Source organism: Lissotriton helveticus, chromosome 2_1, assembly GCF_964261635.1.
Source record: "Lissotriton helveticus chromosome 2_1, aLisHel1.1, whole genome shotgun sequence".
Classification (NCBI taxonomy): Eukaryota; Metazoa; Chordata; class Amphibia; order Caudata; family Salamandridae; genus Lissotriton; species Lissotriton helveticus.
Window position 1 is genome coordinate 1686199143 of NC_136059.1, and position 21135 is coordinate 1686220277.

Genomic DNA, 21135 nt, shown 5'->3' on the forward strand with positions numbered 1-21135 from the left:
CTGGGCCCCTCAACCCCTTTTTCAATTGGAGTTGTGTAATGAGACAGCCTTGAATATTTGGTATTCTTTAAATCTTATCATTTGAAATTTCAAATTGGTGGGTGTTATACCCTTTTCTTTACTAGAATCATTGATATGTGTTACATGTAAACCATATGTGTCTTGAACATTTAAAAGCAATTGAGATTTCCGACAGAACCATTTGTTTTGCTTAATAGAAACAGACCTGGGCCACTGGAAGCACCGTGGTAAAGTGGGACCCGGCGTTGGGACGGCGCCATGGTTACCCCCACCCCACACCCCCTCATAGCTCCTGAAGCTCTTCGGCGCTTTACTATACTGTACTGCCCCCTGCCTCAGTTCCTGTAGTTGTTTGTCACGGGGAGCGCGAGGATCAAAGTTTCCACCATCAATAACAAAAGTCGCATATTTATAATAAAAGATGCATATTTATTTAAATAAAAAATGCACATTAAACAAAATTTAAAAAAACATCAAAATATTAAAAAAAAATATATCCACTCAATTTATTGTACACGCGCTCCTCCCTGCTATCTGCTCATCACAACGATCACATTTGCGCATTAACCGGCGCATGAAGCAGACAGTTACAAAGTATCCCCTACAAACTTCCCCCACCATGTGCACATTAAAATAACCACGCATCAAGCGTAGCATAACAAAATACCGTACTTACAAAAACAAACCCATAACAACAAAGTAGCGTAATAATAATAGTATACAAAGTAGCGTACAAGCATACAATGCATTCCACACAGAAACGCATGCAATGTTTAAAAACAAAAGTGCAGCAAGTTAATAATATGCCTACGGTGTCACGCCAAGATCCAATCCCGCTGGGAGGGTCCAAAAGGGGACAGGGTGGCAACCAGGAGGGATTGAAATGCCTCTGGTGCAATCATTGCACTGCCTTTTGCATAATTCGTGGCGTCAAACGACGCGCACAAATGAAAACTGCCGGCGGAGCTGAGACACGGCTTCGGAATCCGTATTGATTCCAAGAAGCTCTCGTATGGCGAGAGTAGCGCATGCGTGGCTTTCGCCAGGCCGAGACCTAAAAAGGAGGACCAGTGTGGTGACAGAAAGAAAAATTACCAAGGATGCCGAGACGCTCTCATACCTGCTGTGTTCCGGGTTCCAAAATTATTTTTAGCCTTTTTTTGCAGGCCTGGCACAGCTCGTCTTTGAGGTTACTGATGGCACCTTGCCTCTAGGCAGCTCATAGTGTTGTTGCGGGACAGGAGAGAGAGAGAGAATGAAAACGCCACTCCTGTCCACTCTCCTTTGCAGCACGGTAATGCAGGGTCGCTAAAAGGAGGGTCAAATAAGCTTCCCCCCCCCCCCCCACACTTCACTAAAAAGAAAATAACAACATCGCAAAATCTTTGAGGATCTGTTTAAGTGCTTGTTTCAGCAGCCCTTGGCTGCATCCTTTTCCTTTGAGCTTTTTAAAGTTTGGTCTGGGAGCTACCTGATGGACTAGCTTGCTGGCGGACTTCTGTTTTTCTCATGTGTTATTTCATGGACAATATTTGTGACCAGTGTTCTACCAAGATTGTCAATGTGTTGTACTCTTGCAAAAGCCCAAACAAGGCTTGTGTATTTATCGCACACTTCCCAGGTTGTGGTTGACTTGCAGAATTTCTTCTCTTCTTTTTTCTTTTATTGTATTGCAACCTTTCATCCTGTTTGGAAATTCGACCACGTGTCTAACTATGTGGGTTTTAATTTCATGCATTTAAGGAAGTGACATGTGGAAACCTCTTATATAAAGTTGTGTGATCACATACGTACATAAAATGTTTATTGTTTATACCCAGGTAAACAAGCAAATCATAGCAGTCGAGAAGAGGCTGTGTGTTTGCATACATATAAAATTCATTAGTAACTTCTAGTATGTTGCAATTGATTTAAGTAACAGCTTAGCTGGGTGTATTGGATCTGGATTCCCAGTTAATTTGCTTCTATGTTTAAATTAGCGTCTCTTGCTGAAATTAAATTGCGCTGTTATCTATAGTGAATGTAATGCTTCTTTTCCACAACTGAAAGTCGTAATATATTTCAACACCATTGAACTTGTCACCTAAACTTTTGTAGTGCCACATAAGAAATAGGAATAAAAACATGCAACAATTTCTTATCTCAATTGCGCACTATTCACTTCTTCCATAACAAACAAATGATAATTTGACATTGTAACAAATTGTGATTTTGATGGAGGAGGGTGAAAACACTTCTCAGTCGACAACCAGTCATTTCCGGGTGAATCACAAAAGCCAATAAATTTACCTGCGGTTATCCCTCTGCTAGCTTGGCACAAAATCAGTCAGGGTTAACTTAGAGGTATTGTGTTAAGTATTTATGGTGACACACTAAAGTACACAAAAACGTAATGATGGAATGTTTGAATTATTCTCATCCACTGGCAATTACTCGAGGCCATATCCTAGTCCATTGTTATTTTGCACACCATGCCACCTAGTTTTGGACCCAGCCATATGCCAATCAGTTTTGATCCTACTCCATTGGGAACAGTCCATCTCAAACTACCAGTCTAGGTCTTCCTGAACCAAAACACAAGCATCCTAGGACTGATTCTGCCCTAGTTAAGGCTCATCAACCAGGTATAGCTTGGTTCCAGTGACGAAGTGGGAAGGGTATGTCCAGACATGGGTCCTGGTCTGGCTGGACTGCTCCTATTGGAGCAAGGTCAAGACTGATTTGCATATATGTGGGATCAAACTGAGGTGAGATGGTGTGCAAAATAAAGATGGACTGGTATGCTGCCTCAAGTAATTTCTTGTGGCTAATATTAATTCATGTCTTCCTCCATCACTTTTTAAAATATGTTTAAGTATTCATGCAGCATACAACCAGTAACCAAGTTAACAGAATTAAGAAAAAAAGGAAACATTTTAATAACTAAAATGAGACAAAAACAACAAAAATTGTAATTAGTAATACAGACAATATGCAATTTTTAAAAGTTTAAGTAAAAATAACGCAAATAAACAAATGGTAATTATGGGTATCTGGTCGTGCTAGACTGGGACAAAGTCACAAGTTCAAAGCGACTATGATGGCATGCGAGCCAGATACAGAGACCAGGTAAGTTGAGCTGAAAAGGGTACCTTCTCAGATTTCGGGGTGCAGACTTCAAAACTTCGGGGTTTCACAGGAGGAGCTCAACTGATTGAAGCCAATGGTGCAGGGCCTGGGGAGCCACCTCTTGAGGATCAGGAACTCACTCCAGCAGAAGCCTAAACAGCTTGGTAGGTCCAGTTTCAGCAGCACAGCTGGGCAGTTGCAGGGAGGCCTCTTGAGCTTGTTGTGTCCCTGTAGCTCTGAGAAGGATGTCAGCCAACTGATTCTTGAAGTCACTCCGGTTAGCCTGGAATGAAGGGAGCAGGTCCGATCTTCCTTCTCAGATAACAGGCCTTCAGGAGCAGGATAGTCCACTGGGGATAACAAGGCAGTACTGCAGTGACGTCCATAGGTCCAGGAGTTTACTGATGTGTTGCTCAGGAGTTCCCTTTGAAGTGGTGGAATTTTCAAGTCCACCCCTACATCTGGTTCTGGAAAGTTCCTTTCTTCCCCTGCCCAGGCTCCAAGTGGTCTAGGGTGACAATTGGCAGTTGTCAAGTTACTTTGTGAATGTGCAGCACCTAGAAACCCTCACAGGTGGTTTGCCACTCTTTATAAATGTCTGATTGCTGGAGATGGCCCCTTGAAATATAAGTGGGGCAGGGACTAAGTGGGGCAAGGAACAGCTCCGTCCCTCATCCTGGCAGGATAGCCCTCTCCCATCTACACCCATGTCCTAATCACGGTCTATGCTCAAATGCATTCCAGATGGGGAATCAGTAAACAGGCCAAGGAAGCAGGTAACTCCCACAAGGCCTCAGTGTTTATTGCCGGAAACTGTCAACTCTAAAAGTGGCGTTTTCAAAATTGTAATGTAAAATTAAACTAATCCTTTAAAGAGGATTTTAATTGGACTCAATTGAGTTGCATACATGACATTTCTACTTGCTCCCAATCAATAGTTAACACTTATTCGATGAAATGTGGTAACCTAATATTATCCTACGAGAGAGGTGGGCCTTACAGTAGTGAAAACCAAACTTACAGATTTTTTCACTATCAGGACATGTAAAACTTAAACACATGCCCTTTTTAAATACAATGCACCCTGCCCTATGTGCTGTATAGGGCCTACTTTTGGGTAGCTTACTTGTATTCAAAAGGGAGGTTTAGACCTGGCAAAAGGTTTATTTTGCCTGGTCGGATTGGCAGTTTAAAGCAGCACTACATACTGCAAGGACAGACCTGAGACATGGTTTATAAAGCAACTTTTAGTGGGTGGCTCAATGAGTGCTGCTGCCAATTAATGGTATTTAATTTACTAGCCCTGAGTTCAATCAATCAGGGAATTGTAAGCGTACTACTCGCCCATGAGGGTCTTAAGTCGCTGAGGAGGGGTTCTGCAGGTCTGTTCAGTCGAAGAGCCAGGTCTTGAGGGTTTTCCTGAAGATGTTCAGGGAGGGGGCACGTCTGATGTCTGCCGGTAGCTCGTTCCAGGTCTTAGCTGCAATGTGAAAGAAGGATCTTCCGCCTGCTCTTGCTCTATGGATGTGCGGGGTTTCGGCCAGTGCGAGGTTGGAAGATCGGAGGATTCTTTTGGGTACATGGAAGTTGATTCTGTCGTTGAGGTATTTGGGTCCGTTGTGTAGGCATTTGAGGGTGTGGGTGAGGATTTTGAAGGTGACTCTTTTCTCCACGGGGAACCAGTGGAGTCTTCGTAGGTGTTGGCTGATGTGTGCGTGCAGGGGGATGCCGAGGATGAGTCTGGCGGCTGTGTTCTGTATTGTCTATAGTTTGCGGAGTAGGGACTTGTTTATGCCGGCACAAAGTGCGTTTCCATAGTCTAGTCTGCTGGTGATGAGTGCATGGGTGACTGTTTTCCTTGACTCAGGAGGGATCCATTTGAAGGTCTTGCAGAGGATGTGGAGGGTGTTGAAGCAGCTGGAGGTGACGGCGTTGACCTGTCAGTTCATGGTGAGTGAGTCAAGTACAATGCAGAGGTTTTTGACGTGGTCGGAGGGCGTTGGTGGGCTTCCAAGGGCGGTCGGCCACCAGGTGTTCCATACTGAAGGGGTTTTTCCAAGGACAAAGACTTCTGTCTTCTCGGCGTTGAGCTTCAGGCAGCTGTTGATCATCCAGACTGCAACGCTTTGCATTTCTTTCTGGAAGTTGAGTTTAGCTGTGGTGGGGTCTTTGGTGAGTAAGAGGATGAGCTGGGTGTGATGAGGCCGTGTTGTCGGACGATAGCTGCGAGAGGGGCCATGTAGATGTTGAAGAGGGTCAGGTTCAGTGATGACCCCTGTGGTACTCCGCAGGTGATTTTCGTGGGATCGGAAAGGAAGGTTGGCAGTCTGATCCTTTTGGCTTTTTCCGCTGAGGAATGATCGGATCCAGTCCAGGGCTGCTCCTTGTATGCCGGTGTCGTGTAGTCTGGTGACTAGTGTGCGGTGGGAGACTGTGTCGAAGGCCGCTGAGAGGTTGAGTAGGATGAGGGCTGTGTAGTGGACTTAGTCCAGGCGGGTGTGGATGTTGTCTGTGGCGGCGAATAGGGTGGTCTTGTTACCGTGGTTGCTTCTAAATCCAGATTGGGGATGGGTAGAGGATGGCATTCTCTTCGATGAATCGTGTCAGTTCCCTGTTGACTGTTTTCTCTGCAACTTTGAACGTGAAGGGGAGGAGCGAGATGGGCCGGTAGTTCTTGAGGTCGTTGGGGTCAGCAGTGGGCTTCTTGATTGATTCCTCTGGTACCATATACGAGGGATCTAAAAGTAAATTAAATGTAAAAGTCGGATGCACGTGATTTTTACAATGTTTTCGGGAAGAGCATAGGCACTTTAGCACTGGATAGCAGTAGTAAAGTGCAGAGAGTCCTAAAAGCCAACATAAACTGTTACAAAAACAGGAAGGGGCGAAGGCAGAAAGTTTGGGAATGACCCTGTAGAGGTCCAAGTCCAACAGGCGTAAACTAGATTGTTTGCGTATTGCTTATTTGGAAGAAGAACCACAGCATGTTTCCTGACTGAAGTGCAATTTTTAAAGGCTAATTTTGGGAAATAAATAAGTTATAGGAATTCAGTTGGGTGCATCAGACATTTGTTTCAGAATTCTCCCACCACCAAGCTTAGCACCCATTTCAACTAGTGCCAATCTTTTTTTGGTGCTCGTTCCATTTCCCCCCCGCCCCCTCCAATAACTTCAATTTAGCTGGTTATTTTTCTTTCTTCAGGCAATCCATTGTGTCTGTCATCAGATCTCTGCTAGAATGTTACAATATGATATGCGCAAGGCCGGACTGGCCGCAGTGGGCACCGGGCGTTTTCCTGGTTGGCCGGAGGGGTGGGCGCCGGTTTTGTACCTGTGGGGGGCAGTTTTGTTACTAGTGGATGGTTTTGCAGCAGTGCTGCATTATCCGCCCCAGTAACAAAAGTGGGAGCGGTGCTCATCACCAACACAAACGCCCGGCCCAGGGCCGGTTGAGCAGCAATCTGCCAGGGCTGATTGCGGTTTCCCTTCCGGCCGTGAAGATACCCTGTCTTTGACAAAATATCCTCAAAAACTAGCAAGCTTTCACAATTGCACAGTCCTATTGTACTTTAAAAAGAAATATGAACATGCAAAACCTTTGCTTCCTGTGGTGTATAAAACCCAATATATGAGAGTGCACTGGTCTTTTCTTGTGCAAAGCGACTGCAACCTGCAGACTTTTTCTCCCCACACACCCTACGCCATTTCTAGTAACTTTTCTGTCTATACTTTAAAAACCAGAATGCCCAATTTCCAAGTTGGTCATTCTGGGCCTACACCCAGATACAGAAATTGCCTTTGAGTACATCCCGTTCAGATGCTTTTAACGCTTTAACTGACCACTGGAGAGTGTCAGCCGACGCCGAAGGGTGGCTCAGCATCCCACTGCTCCACCAACCGTGAGATTGTATCTTTTTGTAACATTGACCCATTTGCCTTCAGTCCCAGTGGAAGGAATCTCTGATGCAAACCGAACATCCCAAATTAGACTGGTATAGTCTCTGACTTCTAATTTGGTATTTTAGTCTGAACTGAAGCGTGTTCCTCTTTTAGGCAACTTATTAGGCAAAATAATTGGATTCTTTCATTTTTGGTTCACCTGAACTTTGAGTTGGCTTCGCTGTTTAAAACATGGAATCCCTCCAGAGCTAATGTGCATTATTACCTTTTTGCTGTGACTATCTGAAGGCCAAACGAAGGGCTGAACTCTGGACTTCTCATAAAGCACGGATGATCTCTATCTCTACGTCACTGGCACTTTTGGCCAACCTCAAATCGGGGTCGCCGTTAGACCCCTGTCCGACCAAATTCCTGGCGAAGATGGCGGCTGTGGTCAACCCACTGGTTAACCCACTTTTGAACCTCTCTCTGAGGGAGGGGGTGGTCCCGCAGACTTGGAAGCGGGCAATGGTGATCCCCCTCCTTAAAAAGCCTGGCCTAGACCCTGAGGTGTTGGCCAACTATAGGCCTATCTCTCTCCTTCCGGCGCTGGCTAAAATTACGGAGAAGCACGTGCATAGCGTGCTCTCGGGCTTTTTAGAATCCAATGACCTGCTGCACTCCACGCAATCTGGCTTCCGCCCTAATTTAAGTGCGGAGACGGCACTCTTGGAGGTGTCAGAGGCCATTAAGGAGACTCTGGATTCAGGAGGCAAGGCCATGCTTGTCATGCTTGATCTGTTGGCGGCTTTTGACACCGTCCCCCATGAGGGGCTCCTCGCCAGACTTCATAACATCGGTCTGAGGGGGACGGTGTTCAGCTGGTTTACATCTTTTCTTGCTGGTCGTCGACAAACTGTCTGGGCCTCACCGAGCTCCGCTGAGATGCCGCCATTGGGAGTCGGAGTTCCGCAGGGCTCTGTGTTTAGCCCGACTCTCTTCAACATCTTTATGACCTCTTTGGCGGCACTGGTGGAGTCCTTTGGGGCCCAGATCGTTTCCTATACTGATGATACCCAGCTTCTTTTCACGTGTAGGAAAGATCAGGATTTTGACGGAGAGAGCATTCGGGATTGTCTCGGGCGGTGTTCAATTGGTTTCAGCAGAACGGCCTCAAATGTAATTCTAATAAGTCGGAGGTGCTGTTCTTTGGCTGCTCCTCAGATCCTGACTGGCAGGCATGGTGGCCGGTGGATATGTTCCCCCCTGCACAGGCGTCCCAGTTGGCAAAAAATCTGGGAGTCAAGATCGACAATGGTCTGACGTTGAGATCTCAGGTCCTCGGTCTGACGGGCACATGCTTTGGCATTCTCAAGATGCTCCGGAAGTTTCTTCCTCTGCTCACAGAAGAGCACAGGAAGATTACGGTGCAAGCCTTAATTGGCTCCAGATTGGACTTTGCTAACGTCCTCTATCTGGGTCTTCCGGAATATCTTGTACAGCGGCTGCAGGTTGTGCAGAACTCTGCGGCACGCGCCATCTTTGGCCTTCACAGGCGAGCCAGAGTGTCCGGCCTTGTGCAGTCGCTCCATTGGCTGCCCATCCAGAAGCGGATTATTTTCAAGGCGTTGACCCTGGCTCATAAGGCACTTTTTGGTTCAGGAGCAAAATATCTGCAGCGCAGGCTTGTCTTCTCCCGCCCGGCCCGATCTTTGCGATCTCAATCTTTGTTTCTGGCGGCGGTTCCCCGAGTAAAGAGGGCCAGCATTGGGGGGCGTTCCTTTAGACTGAGGGCACCACAGCTCTGGAACACTCTGCCTTTGGCCTTACGCGGTACCTCCAATCTTTTATCTTTCAGGAAGGGCCTTAAAACCTGGCTTTTTACCCTTTAGTGTTTTTCTTTTTCCTGTTCATGAATGTTTTATATGGTTTTATTGTAGTATTTTAGTCCATACATACATGAAGAGATGTAGTCGAGGCAAATGTGGTTGAATTAAGTAGTTGGTTTATATAGCCATTAGCAGGTTAACATGAGGAATAACTGTGGAACAAGTAGCCCCACCAGGAGCAGCCTCCTAGCTACTCAGCCCATTCTCAACTGCCAACTCTCATACCAAGCACCCAAGCATTCCATACATGTCAATCACACCAACATCCTTACCTGGAACACTCACACTGGCTGAGCAGCTAGATGCAGTGAAAAGCAGGAACATAAATATATAACTCAGAATACTACAGTTATGTTTCTTCTCTGAGCTGCCAAAATAAAGCGCCGGGACACTCCAATCGAGTAGCCGTGCGCTATAGAAATTAAATTTAACATAACATGTAAATCAAAGAGGCATCATGTTTGCTGATCTTGTTGTTCAAGCTATTCTATGCTAGCCCTGCCCTCATAACAACACTACAGGACAAGTGAAATGGGAATAGTGTTGGTAGTAAGAATTCCAAACTCGTTCGAATTACCTATTACATTTTATTCTTTAAAAAAAATGTTTTATTTATAAATGTTTCAGCCATTAGGATAAAATTCCCCCATCTTGTGTTGTGCTCTGGGCTTCGTTTAGAAATGTCCCTTGTAGAATAGTAGTACACTTGTATAAGGTGGTTTTATTATGTGGTTCGATTTAAACAAATGATTTCTACTTAGTCATTTCAAAGCATCTGCATTAACTCTCCCATGAAGTACAGACTCCTAGCCCCGATTAACACTTTTCAGATACCTGAAATAACATAAAATTGGTAGAATGAAATTGGAATTTGCGGTTCTTTAGTAAACAAATGCCAGATTTCTCTCTTTGCTTAATCCCGTTGTCCATGTCCAGTTTAAACTGTAAAGCCTGCAATCAAAGTGCATTAATTTCTTTGTTGCAGCATTACAGGTACACATCCGCCAAGGCCCCACCCCCCATCACTCTACAGGCAATACATTTCGTATTTCTTCAACCTCTCCTCCCTCAAGGTGGTCTGTTTTATATAGGGGATCACACATTTTCAATAACAGTTCTACCGACTTCCCACGGTATTTTGTTACTTTCTCATCCCCAAGAGACTATTTCATGTGCTGTTCATCCGCTGGAGTCAAGTCTTATTTTCCGGCGCTCTACCCTCGGCTGTTAGCCATCTTTCCTGAGGTACTGCCTTTAATAACTAATATAGTTAATTAGTAACAGCACTGTCTTTTCTTCACAGCATTTCGCAGGGATAAAGAGCCTGAACATACCCTAAACCTCAATGACACTGATTGTTATAGTTGTATGAGTTTTGAAAAATAGTGCTTCTCCTAGTTGTAACTTTCCGTTACACGAAAGGAGACCCTTTCATTAATACTTGTGAAAGGATAAAAGGTGTTCTGTTTATTTTTTTGTGAACTTACTATGGCTTGCAAAAAGTATTGTTCACCTCGGTAATGTTGAGTTTTCATTTACTTTGTAGTTCGTCAAATAAGGCACAGCGCACCTACTCGTGAGATCATGACCACATGTAAGAAATCTTCATAATTGTAAGACCAGCCATATTGTTTAAATATGTTTTTCGAAGTTTGGGTAGTATTTTATTACACTTTGTTTTTAACCAAAACAACATATTCTGCACAGTTCACGAACATGTCGTTTGTGACCTGGCATTATAAGGTTATGCAGGCGCGTTGCAAACAGACCAGGTGCACACTACACCAAAATATGAGGGGTGCGAGTACCTAAAAGATATTGAAGCCTTGCAAGCTGAGTCATTGACATGGAGAGAGTCTACAAGCTTGTGATGCAACGCATTTAGGGCAGGTGCACTTATCACTCCCGAAAAGTAAACGTAGCATTATCCTTAACGGCACTTGCACTTCGTATGATAATGGATCATAACAATAAGTTCAAGGTCTATGGGGCCTTGGGAGCAGTTCCACTTTGCCATCTTCTTCAAAGCTCACAGGGAATATGGAAGCCTTAGTCAGTGTTTTTAATTTAGCTTTCGAACCAAAGCACAGGTCTCGGAGGTCAATAGGTATGCAGACATTGGACCCCGGGTATTCTGAATAAAAATGTTCCTTCTCTTTTCACTGCTTCTAGAACTCTGAACATTAAACATATTTCCACTATTAGGATAGGTCTGTGTTTTAGTACCTAATTTTCGCTTTTAACTCCACTAGCCCACAAAAATAATGCGCCCATGTGGCTCATACTTTCTGGAACTCTGTCACGCTGCCGTGGCCTTGCAAAACATCAGATCTGTTTTCCAAATATTCTGAAACACTGTAGCCACAAAGGAGTCGACGTTCTCACTAGTTAAAGTATAACAAAGCAGTGCAGTAAGGCTTACAAGACCAACTATTGCCAAAGAAATCCTATAAAATAAAATGTTTTTCTTCCTGTGCCTCTATCCTCTCCTGTTTTCTGCTCATCCTTAGTGGTGGTGGTTTTCGGACTCCATATAGGGTAGAGTCGGGCGGTCTAACCTCCGTGCTGCTCTGTATCCACCTCTATCAGTGGACCTGGATCCTTGCTAATCCACATTCCCATGATTTGTTTCTCCTTTAGTGTTTTGCTTTACATTATGGATCCCTGTTGCGCTCCTACTCTACCTCGCCAATATTTACTTTACTATTTACTTTGAGATTTTGTGACTTTTCAGTATTTTAGTTCACATGTTTTTTTCTTTATATATTTTGGTTAAAGTCTTCCTATCCCTGGTTTTGATTTCTCTGAACTAGTGAGCCCTCTTAAAGACCCATTGTCTCCAACAAATGCATTCCCGGAAAGATGCCGCTACAACCCAGCAAAAAAATGCTTCGCTATATTGCTGCACGCTGTGCTTATCCAATCAAAACCGACTTCTAATAGCCGAAACGCATCCAACTCAAAGATTTTGATCTTTTGCAGTGAAATGTTCAGGGTCATAGTATGTTTAGTGTCATGAGCTGCACCGAAAGCAATCATTTTGTTAAACCTCTGAAGGAACTCATCCAAATGCTCTGAAAGGATTGCAGAGAGAATCTATCATTCATTTCTGAGCAAAGATAAACTACCAACGTTGTAGGCCTGAAAATTATTACTAACCATCGCTTTGCATGTTAAATCAACATTAAATGTATTTACTCGTTCACGGCAAATAGGTAGCAGAAAATTCATTACAAAAAAGTAAATAAACTTGCAGTCTCGGTATTAAATATCCATTAGGGATAGACCCGCATGGTTTGAAAAACTGCTAATGGCCAATCTAAACCAAGGCATTGCATTTACTCTCACTGGGTTCAACCCAGACAGAAAACTCACTGAAATTAGTTTGTTCTCTACCTTGTATGTGGTGATAGTACCACTATGGAGCCTGATGTCCAACAATGAATTTTCCAGATTTAGTCGATCCAGGTAAAATGAGGAGTCAGTTGTGTTTCATGTTGGAAGTAGGAGATCTCTACTTGGAAAAAAAAAAGTTCTCCTAGAGGTTAAAGATCGTCTGCCACTTAGATACCAACTATTCCTACTGAACATTTTTTTGATAGATCTTATATTGCGGTGTACATACCAGCATTGCTATTATGTTTTCATGTTTGGGGTGGAATGGGTTTTTGGAGGGAATACTAGGAAGAATGGAGTAATTGTCTCGTCTCTTTTGCTTTCAAGCTCAAAGGTATTTGGTTGTGATTGTACCACCTTTGACTTCACTTGTTGGTGTCTTGTGCTTCTTGTGTTCCACTGAATGTCTGTTCCTTTGCACCGGACATTAGTTTCATTGCATTCTTTTATTTGCTCTTTACGTTCTGATCTACAATTCCTTTCATTCTCTTCACTATTACTCTTGCAATAACTGGCTTCCTAACTTGAATTTCCGTTTTCTCTCTTCGTTGTCTTTCCATGCAGTGTTATAACAGATCTTATAGCTGTCGGTTTGAAGGTAGGACTTCTTTTCAAGCCTCTCACCACCATTCTGTTTCTTGTTGAACTGTCTGTCTGCATGTGCATCTCGTACTCCTTGTTTGTGTACTTCTTGTGAGTTTTTGCCTTTTTATTTGTTGTTATGCATGTCTATTTGGTTTTGCAGCCAATGTGTGCCGTTCACTGTCATGGGTGTATTGTGATGGGCTAATAGTGCTGGGTATACTTGAGTTACATGAAGTACCATGAAAGGGGTACAGTACCAAACTGCCTGCTCTCAAACATACTGAATTCTTTGTTGGTTTTTAGCACTTAATGGCAACCACCTTTGTTGAGTTGTATAACGATCACCCTTCCTATTAGCAGATTATGCTCTTTTACACTTATGGGTTGGGTCTAGAAGGGTGTATGAGATGGTGTTGCAGGCAGTAGTGTGATGCTTTCGCCCTTCTATAATACTGAAATTAAAAACATATGCATAGGTGAAGAACGGGAATCTGTTTGGACGGACCTTGTTGGAAAGTATTTACCACTTCTGAATCCTGTGTGTTTTATAGTCATCCAAAATACTAGAAATCTTAAACTCACAATGTAGTAAAGAACTTTACACCAGTAATCTTACAAAAGGTGCTGACCAGACACCTGTTGACTACCTCTTGTCTTTCCCTCAACCCCCATTCTTCCAAACATCTTTGACCCTTACTTATTACTGTCTCTCTAAAGCCTCTGTTCTGCTTGCGTTCCGAGCACCGTAATAATAGTGGTTAAGAGATGTGGCTTGCCAAATGCCCCTTCCAGCTTTACCTAGGATGCATTTAGTGCATGCTCCTTGAATGCTGATTGTTGGTGCTGTCGCCTAATACAGCCAGTCCCTATTGGTGACATGCCAGCTTTTCAATTCCCCCGTTTACCCCACTGTATTGTGATCAGATATTCACCCCCAATATGAAGTTCTCTCTATTTGTATCTCAAAGTAACCATGAGGGGACCAGTGCTTAATTTGAGCCAGTGGTTTCCGGTGCTGGGCACCAGCACTTAATTGTCAACTCCGTCACTTGTGCAGTCTGTCACAAGGTAGCACTGTCTAGCTAATTCAGAGACGACCACAACAACAGGTAATTATAAATTCAATATAGATTGAAAATTATTATTACCTGCTGCCCAAGCCATTCTTATATTTTAGGGGGTGGCTGAAATTGTGCAAATAGTCACACTTGTAGCACTGTTATAGTTAGTAGTTGGGTTGTTACTATCATTGGCAGCATGGCAGGGGCAATGTGTGGTGCAAGCTGCAGGTGTCTCCTGGCGAGAGTCCAGGCTGCTAATTATTATTTTTTTTTATTACAAATTATGCACTGGAGGGGACCCGTCGGATCTCGCTGGACTCGACTTCAGACCATTTTAATAAAATGTCCTTGTCTACATCGATATAGATTTGCAATATTTTACTTCCACTGTGTTGTACCTCACAGTTGTCTAGCAAGAATAAATGTCCTTTAAACCTGAATTCCCTTTCCACAAACTATTTTGTTCATATTGACGCAATGGCTTTGCATTTGGGACCAAAGGGTGTGTGTTGTAGCCAGGAATATGGGGTTGGTATATTGTATGTGCCATAACATTAATATGAATGAATCTGCAAAGAAATCCTTACTTTAAACTTGGGGAGATATGATGCCCAAGAGTCCCAATTGGTAAGCGGGCTGAGTTTGAGAGGCAGACTTCTTTAAAAGAAAACGACAAGGCCTTCTGAGCTTTAGCACGAGGTAAGGGAGGGGGAGGGGGGGGGGGTTGCTACCAATACCATTAATGTGCAGAAACACTGTGAAAGGTCTGGGGGGGGGGGGATGGATATATTTTCACGTGGAATGTGTCTAACAAATAGTACCATTAAAACCTGTTTGGCTGTTCCCATGAACAGCTGTCATTTGGACTGTTGGATGCAGGCTGACATCCTGTCCTTTCTCCACGATCTGCTGTAGTTTCATCATTTCTCATTGTCCTCCCCCCCCCCCCCCCCCTCCTTTAGGGCTTACTTTAGAGCGTGTTATAGTGACCTCAAGGCATGCAGCTCGACAGAGAAAATTCATGAATAAATGATATTGCTTGAGAAAACACTCGAGTGGTTAGTGGAAAACTCGAACCCTACCTTTTTCAAACTTTGATGTCCCGGTCTGTGTAGTCTCACTGGTAGTTTACCCACTGAGTGAAGCAAATTGGTTCCATGCTTGCATTTGTGAGCCATAGTCTTCAGAAGGGTGCTTAAAGGGCTCCACATCTTCATAGCCTTGTATTTTTTAGCTGCCAGTTCACGGAACCCTCCCTTTATGTTCTAATTGTAGTACCCTGAGTCGAATATCATACCAGCAAGCATGTTGATACCAACTTCCAAGTGCAGGATGCAGCGATTTTAACTAAATTACCGTCATTGTTGCTCTCTACTTTTTGTTTGTAGCAATACAGTGATGCGAAAAAGGAAGTACACTCACGAGTCTATTGTTTTACATATTGATTATATAGATGACTTCTTATCGTCTTGAGCAACAGTAGATAAATCTAATGTTGTCTGACAACCCACACAGTTCCCTTTTCAACATGTAGTAAACCAATAAGCCAACATTCAGACTTGTGTGAAAAAAGTATGCACAACTGTAGTTCAGTAATGTGTGGACAGCCCCCCACACACTCACACCCACTTAACAGCAATAACTTAACCTTTCCTCTTAAAAATTTATTTTTTTATTGATTTTCACACAAACATCTAGCAATCATCATGCGTCATTATTAATTGACACAAAGCCCAATTCTTTCACATTACCATTATCATAACCATCTACACATGCGGATACCTTTTAGATGTCTGTCTCTTTACATTTCCGTTCCTTCCCGAACATTGACAACCATCTTATACAGGTCTAATATAATGGCTCGTGCATGTCTTGCATATACTACTTTAATTCGATCGATCTTTGTGTCCTCCCATTTAAAGACCAATCCCTCCCACTGGTGTCTTCCAATAACAAACCAGATATACCAATAATAACATACAGTGATTCAGGGGTATGTCCTTCTCCTCTCCGTCGGAGTTGGTTAACTTGATCTAGGCTATTCCTTAGTCCGCTTCTATGCCTCCTGGAGTTCTTGGAAGCCCCTTCATAGCCCCTTCCTTCAGGGTGTTCCTATCGGCGTGTCCAGTGAGTTTCCCTCTAACTCTGGTTCCGGTAGCAGCAAATGCCCCACCATTGCCTACCACGCTTAAGCAGTGTCTAGCGCCTTATCACGATTAGCTCTCCTAGATTGCTGAAGCCGCATTGTGCTCTCACTAGTTGCCCATTTGATTAATTCTGCCTTCCAACGTCTAATGGTGGGTCCCCGAGTGGTCTTCGAATGCATTTAGTTCTCTTTTAGCTAGTACCAACCCCAGGTCTAAAAACTTGCTCGTGACTTTCGTCCTAGCCCTGTGAGAAAACCAGTGCAATATGCCCCTGTTTGGTTCTATTTGCCTATCCGTCACCTCGCATAATATGTCAATCACTTCCTCCCAGTATGTCCCCAGTTGCGGACAACTCCATCATATGTATAAAGTCCGCTTCTTCTGAATTGCACTGGGGACAGCTAGCCGTGTCCACATTGAAGTACCTATTTATCCATTCTGGAGTAAGTACGCCCTATGGAGCACATAAAAATGTATCAGCTGGAACCTTGCGTTTCGCATGCTCTTCCATGCTCTCTCCACTATCCCAGGCCATGCCGTGTCAGGAATCTCCCTGCCCAAGTCTGCTTCCCACTTCCCCTTCAATTGGCTCAACGGCTGCATCTCCTCATCCACCAGTCGTCTTTACAGGCACGTTATAGCTTTGAAGGTCCCTGCTGCCATCACCACATATTGACGTACTAGCGACATCTGCGGCTCCATCAGCCCTCCTCCCCAATGTTGCTGCATCGCAGATACAAGGGCTGGGTGCCGTAAATAATCTCCCCCGGGTAGGCCATATCTATCTGGCAGTGTCCGATAGGGTGCCAGAGCACCCCCTTCGTATAAGTCTCCCAACACTTGCACCCCCTGCTCCTCCCACTGCATCAGCGCAGACCAATCCCCTCCATGCGGCAATGCTGTGCACATGCCCAGAGGAAACTCCGGCGCGTATGGCCGGACAATGCCTCCCCTTCGTTGACTTCGGATCCAACAGATTTGCAGCGTCCTCTCCTCCTCAGTCAATGACCTAACCTGTAGTCGCTGACAGAGTATAACAAAGGACAACACATGTCGTGGGATCCATCGGCCAGTTGGGTCATCCGCGCTCCTGAACTCCCTAGCCACTGCCTGGGTGAGTCACTGTAGCTGAGCCGCCAGATGATATAGTTCAAAGTCCGAGACCGCCCATCCTACCTCCGCCCAGGGTCGCATCATCGTGGCTAAGGCCACCCGTCCTCTGCTATTCCCCCATATAACTTAACCTTTCCTCTTAATAGTTCATCAGTCCGCCCACAAATTGAAATTTGTGTGTTGTGTTTGTCATGACATTAGATTTGTCTTCCATTGGCTGGACTAGCGTAAAACTATACAATCGTAAGTGGGTACTTTCTTTTTCACATCGCTGAATGTTCTGTACTGTTTCAGTTATACTACTTTTTCTCCATCTGCATAGTCCTTTTGCGGGGGATTTTTCTAGAGTGCATAGCAATTGCTGAATGTGTGGTCATTCCAAGTATAGTATTGCTGTAAGTGGTAGAGAAATAAGCCATCAACAATCTCTCTGTATTGTTACACCCCTGAAACCGGCTTTTCACTCTCTTAAATAGACCTCTTTTCTAGAATTGCTCTACTTAAATCCCCATTTCTCCCCATGATTTGTTTCCTGGTGACTTCGTGTACTCGACTCCTCTCATAACTGTCAGAGAGCAATCCATCCTCTGTGAAATGATCTGGGAAGTAGAAAAGAATTTCCTGTCTGTAAATATCTAGTACTTGAACCAAAAATAGAACTGACTACTGCTTAATGATTGATCACTGTTGCCTAGAAATCTGATCACATAGCTCCAGGTCTCACATCCACTCTATCATATTTGAGTTTTTTTTATTGAATTCTCTCAGCGCCACCATACCCTTTTCACCTATTTACTGTTTTTTGGCCAGTGATGTATTCCTTAAAAGATTCCTGTTTTCTGTCTCGGTATCACAAATAGTGAACTTTAGCTCATGTCTTGTTTTCTGCAGCTCCTGTAGTGTGGAAATTCCCTTGTATGGAGTGGCGCATGTCTCAATGTGTTCCCACTTTTCATCGCTTACTGGAAACGTGTATCTTATAGCTTAACGACGATGCCCCAAGTGTTAATATATACTTCATATATTAAATGTAAAAACTTTGCAGACTTCTGATTTCTAGAAAAGGCTTTGTACAGATTGTTTCACATATTATTTTCTCAATAAATTGATCAAGACGCTGCTGATACTTTGAGGGACCTTTTCGTTTACGGTAGTTTTTAAGTAAATCACTTCCTAAAAATAAATCCGTTATGGATAACCAATTTCCCTTACCATGCGTTTTAAATTAATTTACTTGTGGGCTGCTTTGAATGAATGCAGTGACCTTGTCTAACTTTCCATAGCATAAACATTCATCACTTACAGAAGATATTTACGAAAAGTGCCCTGACCTTTACAAGCGTCTGCGATTGATATTGAATCAGTGGTAATCTACACAGCTGCAACATTTTCCTAGTCGATTTGAGAGAAACATATGATGAAAAACTGAAATGGCTTGTTCTCCTTTTTGAATTTCTTATAGCATCGAAATTGTTTTGTAATGGGTTCATTTTTGATCAGTAACTAAGGGTCCTATCTTAGTCTCCTGATGGTACATCTTTGTGTCTATAGTCTTTCTTGTCCCAGTACCTGGAGGGTATGCACCTGTCATGGTTCTTTTCTGATACCTTTAACATGCAGTATCCTTTCCTTGCATGAATGAGCCTCTTCCTCTAGTAACTTGGACTAAGAATCTTACGGTTTGATTTCTCTCCATTTAGAGTAGCAGTGTCCCCGATTTTTCTATCTGTTAGACCTGGCCTCTATTGGCATCGTCTCCCCTGACTTTTTGGGCTACCGACCTCATGTTTGGACTTTGTTTTGCTGGCTTAGGACTCTGAGCGTGTTTGACACTGCCATTCAGTGCCAATGCGCTATGCTTGTCATATACATACTGGTGATTGGTGTATACATGATTGGCTGATTCGAGTTTGCTGTGCAATGTCCCTTGTCTAGGGGTAAGGCATGTACCTCGAACAGAGTGGGGATTTCAATGCTTGTGGCTGCGTGCCTGTCAGCATGTCTCCTAATTCACATCGGGGTGCTGGGGGGAGAGCGTTGAAGAACACGTCTTCTATAGAAAATCTTTTACTGATTCCCCACCCCCCCCCTCCTCCAATTAAAAAACTATTTTCATTAATGCATGCTTTCCACAGTAATTCTGGACTACTAGTTTCTCATAACTGTTCATTTTTAAATGGACTTATTCTAAGGAACCTTTTTCCAGTGAACGTTTTTTCCATTTACTTGACATTTTAACTTGCATAGTCCTACTGAAGTGCATATAAGCTGGCAACAATAATTCATACAGTTGTAAAATTGCAACTTGTTACAGAATGATAATAGGCAAAACAATATACAACCTCGCCCAATTTGGCCTACCAGGAATCCTCAGTGAAAATATACTACTCGCAGGGTTTGTCAAAGTTGGTTCCCAAAAAGTTGCCTACTGTGGTAATCGATGAGTTTGTTACCAAATGCCTGGAACATAGTACAATAACTGTCCGCCGTTAGAGGGCAAACTAGGCTTCACATATGCTGTTTACCATAACTAAGTCAAGCCTACTGCCCTCGGTCATAACTTTTCATAATCGGCAGCCAACACCTATGGGATGTGACTCATCAGTCCAAGCATATAGCTGTTATCATTGGCTTGTCACTAGTATCCGCATGGACCTACTGCTTTTAGAGTAAGCTATCCCACAAGGAACCTGTTAGACCTGTCATCTTTTGGCAGGATCTCCCCCTTTCTTTTCATTTTTTTTCTGACCTCCAGTTTTTGACTGTGTGGTGCATTTAGATTTTGCAGGTTTAAGGACTCTGGGCACTTTACCACTGCTGACTAATGCTAAAGTGCAAGTGCTCCCTGTGTAAATTATATTGGTGTTTGGTTTATACATGATTGACATATTTGATTTACTAATTCCTTAGTAAGGTGCACTAGGGGTGCCCAGGGCCTGTAAATCAAATGCTACTAGTGGGCCTGCAGTACTGATTGTGTCACCCCCGAGGCAGCCTCATGAGCAGGGTGCAGTGTATTTAAAAGGTAGAACATGTGCTGGTGTGTTCTACCTGTCCTAATAGTGAAATGCTGCTAGTTTCCTTTTTCACGATTGCAAGGACTCTCTCTCCCATTAGGGAAATACAAGAAGTGCCTTGAAATATCATTTTAAGTGTAATATCTCATTGGGAGCAGATAACGATTTGAAATTTGGGGTCTCTCCAAACTCCCAATTTAAAAGTACCTCTTTTCGTGCAGTTGGTTTTTAAATTGTGTTTGAAAATGCCACTTTTAGTAAGTGACCATTTTCTTGGTTAACCAATCTGTGCCTCTGCCTGTCTGTAGAATACACTTCTAGGTTGGCTGGCAGTTGGGCTCTTGTGCATTCACTCTAGGCAGTCAAACAAAGGGAGCTGAGGTGTGTTTTGGATATGCTGAGGGATCTTCTCGAGCTAGAGTGGTGGGAGGAGTTGTCATTGACACCTGAAAAGGGCTGTGACTGTCCTCACACAAAGCAGGAGCCAGGTCAGGGAAAGGCAGGGTCTTGTGTACTACAAAGGCTTTCCTTTTGAAGGCACCAGATCCGTAGACCTAGCATTGATGATAGCGGAACCCTACATAGCCCTAAGGTGGATGTCTAGGGTGAATCCCACAGTCGCTGCATGGTTGAAAGATGTGGAGGCCTGAGCCCTGTCAGATGAGAGGAATTGACGAGGGAGGACGCCCGAGGACTCCCAACGCTGCCCAGTGGCAGAGCTAAAGAGACGGAGGTGGTCTGGGCATGGGGTGCACATTTCTTTACAATAGCGTACGAAACCCAGACAAACTCATAATTGGCGGGGACACCGGTGGAGTCCACCCCTTGAGAAACCTGTGCAAGTAATTTTCTTGCAGAATGAGATATTCCATTACTACATCAATGTTTGTTGTATAGATATGTTGCGGGGATTCTGCAC

General features: G+C 43.8%; 1 protein-coding gene across 1 annotated transcript in view; it reads left to right on the forward strand.

The window, feature by feature from the left end:
- PTBP3 (polypyrimidine tract binding protein 3) overlaps window positions 1-21135 on the forward strand; it is a 634697-nt gene that overhangs the window by 8261 nt on the left and 605301 nt on the right. The gene's annotated exons all lie outside the window — the stretch shown is intronic.